Source organism: Alosa sapidissima, chromosome 19 (genome assembly GCF_018492685.1).
Source record: "Alosa sapidissima isolate fAloSap1 chromosome 19, fAloSap1.pri, whole genome shotgun sequence".
Lineage (NCBI taxonomy): Eukaryota > Metazoa > Chordata > Actinopteri > Clupeiformes > Clupeidae > Alosa > Alosa sapidissima.
This window is the reverse complement of record NC_055975.1, coordinates 23,886,858-23,891,770: the sequence shown is the minus strand read 5'-3', so window position 1 is coordinate 23,891,770 and position 4,913 is coordinate 23,886,858. Positions and strand designations below refer to the sequence as shown.

The 4,913-nt window shown below is 46.4% G+C and overlaps 1 long non-coding RNA gene across 1 annotated transcript; it reads right to left on the bottom strand.

The window, feature by feature from the left end:
- Positions 1–539: 539 nt before the first annotated feature.
- On the bottom strand, positions 540–3,059 carry LOC121693706. Its single transcript, XR_006025556.1, has 3 exons — positions 3,046–3,059; positions 949–2,534; positions 540–868 (listed from the first exon to the last, which is right to left on the bottom strand). It is a non-coding gene; the product is annotated as an uncharacterized LOC121693706 (long non-coding RNA).
- Between the last annotated feature and the right edge of the window lie 1,854 nt (positions 3,060–4,913).

Genomic DNA, 4,913 nt, shown 5'->3' with positions numbered 1-4,913 from the left:
TGAATGCATTGAGCTGCAGACCCAAGGCCAAGATGGATGCGTGTGAGCTACACCTTAGCACCTGCTCTTGGAAAGCCCCCCAAAATAAGATGAGCAGCATCAGTAATGCGAGGGAAGCATGACCTTGCGACGTAGACAAAGGACTTCAGGACAATTCATGCCTGTATGTGACAGGAGGAAGAAACATATGTAACTGAAATATGACGAGACAACGAACAGATGAGTGCTGGGGTACCACCATGGTGCTTATGCATCTCAGAGTGCAGAGGAGCTCTGAGAATGACTTAACGCGAGCTTGCTATACCAGCTGCACCACTGTGGCAGGATAGTACAGTTTAGAACTGGCTGCTGGAGAGACAATGAGTAAAGGTAGCAATGAGGAGAGAATAAGCAATACATATCGCCCAACTGGATGTAGAAATTATATTAGTCATGCGCCAAGCACTGGCCCCTGAGTGAGTGGAGGGGTGTGCATTCAGGTGACATTCCATGTGGCCAGGACATTTTTAATCAAAGCGACTGACAATGTACCCTGGGAATCCAGAGTTCTCACGGAAGCGTTTCCTCAGGGAGAGACTCGAGTCTGGCAAAGAGTATGATGCACGTAACTTTTGCCCCTTGCATCGCGGGGAACCAATATATGTGTAGCTGATATAGCGGGCCAGAGGCAATCTAAACAGATGACAGACGTAGTGTCATCCAATTGCGTCGAAGTCCGGAATCAGGCAGTTAACATTGACCGTATAGCGGTATCCTGAACCATGAGCTGGGCAACCAGTGTCCAGGGCAACCCAGACAGACATGACGGCCGGGCAACCGGCATCCAGGGCCACCTGGACCAAACTGGGCAACCAGCGTCTAGGGCAACCTACACGAGCGTCATGAGCCGGGCAACCGGCGTCCAAGGCAACCTGGACAGTGAGCTGGGCAACCAGCGTCTAGGGCAACCTAGACCAACGTGACGGCAAACAGGTTAAAGCTAAAACAATTCTCCCACAATGCCAGTGCAATTAAAAACAATTTACAAGGTAGAGCACAATAACGAAAAGTGCATCAGTGAGTGCCGGTTTTACACAGTCAAGAGTCAGTTCTAGACAGGTGATAAGTGCTGGGATTAGGAAGGCTAGTTTTAAGCCGTGCTACAAGAGATATCCTCGAAAGCGCTGGCCTTCGGGAGATTTGTGAAGACGGAGGGATGGCCCCCCCTCCAGTATGAACTGGAAACATGATCCACACGATTGCGTGATTCTGTGAACCGGCACTGCCATCCCTGTAAGAAAGTAGATGTTAGTGTGATATGTGGAACTGCTTCTCCATTGACGAACTGCATCCCCTCAACGGAAGAGGGGAGGCATGATGCACCTGCAGGGGTTAGCAAATTAAAGATTGGGAGGAGAATGTAAAGGAACTTGCACGTCCTCCCTGGCACGATCACTTCGGGTGAACATATCTGCCAAAAACAAAACAGCCAAGGCAAAATAGGAGAATGGAAATTAGAGTACACATTTGCAGAGGATCCTGCTAAAACGGCAATTCGAGTCAGCAATCAATGTGACTGATGGCATGACTAGATGGGCTGAAATCACGTGGACACGCAGAGACCCGTTGTGTCTAAAGAGAGTGCCTGAAGGGCGCGGCGTTGGCCTGAAGGAGACTTGAGTCTGCCAGTGATGATGGACCGCTCCGTTTGACCTGCGAGAAGGAAGGAGTGGTTAGACAGGCGACATGTAGCATCGTCATCGGTAAAACAACCAGCCAACGGCTACGTTGGTAGTCGTAATCAACGAACTTCCAGCATAGGCCACCATTTAAACCACAACTAGCAAAATGTAAAATTGCCGACATAATCATGAACAGCCGGTAACCATTAAAACCAATATATGGAGTGCTGAAGCGACCCACTGGTGGGCAGTGAGCAAAGTGAGGCCTGCCATAGAATTCCTAGGAACCCAATACACAATACGGAATCAGAAAATACATTTTAAACATACAAAAGACGCTAGAAGGATATGTTACATACACGAATGACACAGCTTCTTAATTAAAAGCTCAACCATGTGGGCATGAGCCCACACTGTGGTGTCAGCTCATGAACACTGACATAATACGGGCATTGAAAAGAAAACGCCTATTATTGCCTAGATAATAGCTTGTGTGACATACTGGCAATTGATGACCATGGGCCGGCGTGCCGTCATTTTGGTTCGAGCTTTGGTGTAAGACCCCCCAAAATTGAGAACCCTGATAGCCGAGAACGTCGGGGACGTCACGGCATACCTGGGACATGACAGATCAGCGGTAGCTGAGAGTAGTTTGAGCAACAGCAAGTGCATGCAGAGAATCACCCGAGGAAGGCCGTGTAGACTTCCTACCAGAAGGTATGGGACGCAATCCCAGATGATTAAATGAATGCAACGATGAACTGGCTTCCCGCAGCCATGCACAAGGAGTGATACCTGAACCGAAGGTCCAGCAGACGAGTAGCCTAGCCTAAAGCCTATGCAGCCCAACGAGCAGCGAGGCAAATTAAAAGGCTACACAAAAAGACAACTGGTTTGACGACGCTCAACCAAGGTAGACATCGAGATAACCACAATGAGTGTAGAACATCAATTAAACAGGTCTTAATACAGGGTTGGGTTCAACGGCAGCGTGGTGCAGGCCAGCAATTTACAGCACAAATCGCAAGGATTATAATATCAGCAGGAATTATGTAAGGAGGCTTAAGTGAAAGTTAAACCGTGTCAGAGAAGTCAGTTTGTTTGCTGCCCGCCGAATATCGTTGGCAAGCAGGTTGCATGACTGTGGGTAGAGTGTAGCCCAGCTCGAGGAGCTTGGGAAGAAAGCACGATAACCTTACCAACCAGACGCTGAAGCTTGAGAAATTGTTGCCGAAAACGACATGGGCCTGCAACAGAGTTGCGCGAGGATGGCGACCCGGCAGTAGGCTATCGTGAATTGAAGGCTGCAACAGCGTGAGCGTGACTGGCTCCGATAGGCAGAGATTAGCGATGAAGCGACATGCAGTGGCCCTGACTGAAGGACGCACAGGTCTGAACAGCGCAGCAACGAGCGCGGTAGGATTGTAACAAGTAACGCCACTGAGGGCAGAAGGGGCGAATGTAAAAATGCAGAGAGCCCAGGTCCACGCGGAAGCCTGAGCTAGGACGTCAAAGTCAGCGTACTGAGAAGCAGAATCAGTGTTAGGTGGTACATATTTAAAGAGCCCACTGAATTCCTATAGGCTAGCGCTGATTGAATGAGTGAATGATCAGATTGCAGGGCTTTCCCGAAAGTAGGCAACGCTAAGATTGGCTCCGTGTAAGCATGGGAGGAGTAAGCTACACTACGAGTCTTCCTAGTAGAACTTTCGCTGAAGCTATCATTTCTCTCGTTTTCTACCTCGCTAACTCCAAAGTAAAGGTGCATTCTTCCGGCTATTGCGCAAAAGCCTCTTGTTCTGATATAACGACTATACAATATAATATAATACAACAATACAATATAACGACTTGAGTTATTTGCTGTTTACATCAGAATTGACGTCCACAGTGTTATGGACCCATTTGTCTGCAACGCAACGTAGCCTACAATATTTTAATTAGAAATACAGGAACAGCTTACTATGCTGACGAATGCGCAACATGCGAGAACTCTCGGATGCGCATTAAAACGTATCTTTTCAGTAGTCATTTCCAACTTTTCACGCTGATGGTGCTCAAAATGCAACACAACCGTGTTCAAAGCAGGATCTATCTATCTAGATCCTATAGCAATGTATGGTTGGGGGAGGCATAGAAAAGTTGGAGAACCTGTGGCCTAAAACAATATTGGTGGTTGCAGGGTAGATTTAGAGTGAAATGGGTCGCGATGGTCTGTCATTTTTAAAAAGTGGGTCCCCAGAAAAAAAGTTTGGGAACACTGTATTACAGTGTCATTCTAAATTGAATATTACAATTTTACCATTCAAGATCTCCATGTTGATCAAGGAAAGGATGTCAAACAATGGACAAACAATTGGTTTCTGTATGTCAAAATTAATATTGAGGTAAGATCCCTTTCAATTAATGACTCTCCATTTTAATAGAATAAACCATGCACAAATGTAAAATATTCAGTGTGGTATTCATTACCATGTCATTTTTATATTCATTACCATGAAGTTATACCATTTTTATTACATGGTTTTAACTGTATCTCTTTATTTCTCTCTGCAGAAAGAGCAAGCGTTAACTCTGATTTATCTTGATCTTATTGGAAAACTTAAAAAAGTGACAGTCTCGTGCACCCAGAAAAATAGGTCTACCACCACCGTAGCAGATACTACAACATTGGCTGCTACAACTACACCTGTTCCTACCACTATCGTAGCTGATACTACAACATTGGCTGTTACAACTAAACCTGTTCCTACCACTATCGTAGCTGATACTACAACATTGGCTGCTACAACTAAACCTGTTCCTACCACCACCCTAGCTGATACTACAACATTGGCTGCTACAACTACAGCTGTTCCTACCACCACCCTAGCTGATACTAAAACATTGGCTGCTACAACTACACCTGTTCCTACCACCACCGTAGCTGATACTACAACATTGGCTGTTACAACTACACCTGTTCTTACCACCACCCTAGCTGATACTACAACATTGGCTGCTACAACTACAGCTGTTCCTACCACCACCCTAGCTGATACTACAACATTGGCTGCTACAACTAAACCTGTTCCTACCACCACCCTAGCTGATACTACAACATTGGCTGCTACAACTGTACCTGTTCCTACCACCACCCTAGCTGATACTAAAACATTGGCTGCTACAACTACACCTGTTCCTACCACCACCGTAGCTGATACTACAACATCGGCTGCTACAACTACAGCTGTTCCTACCACCACCCTAGCT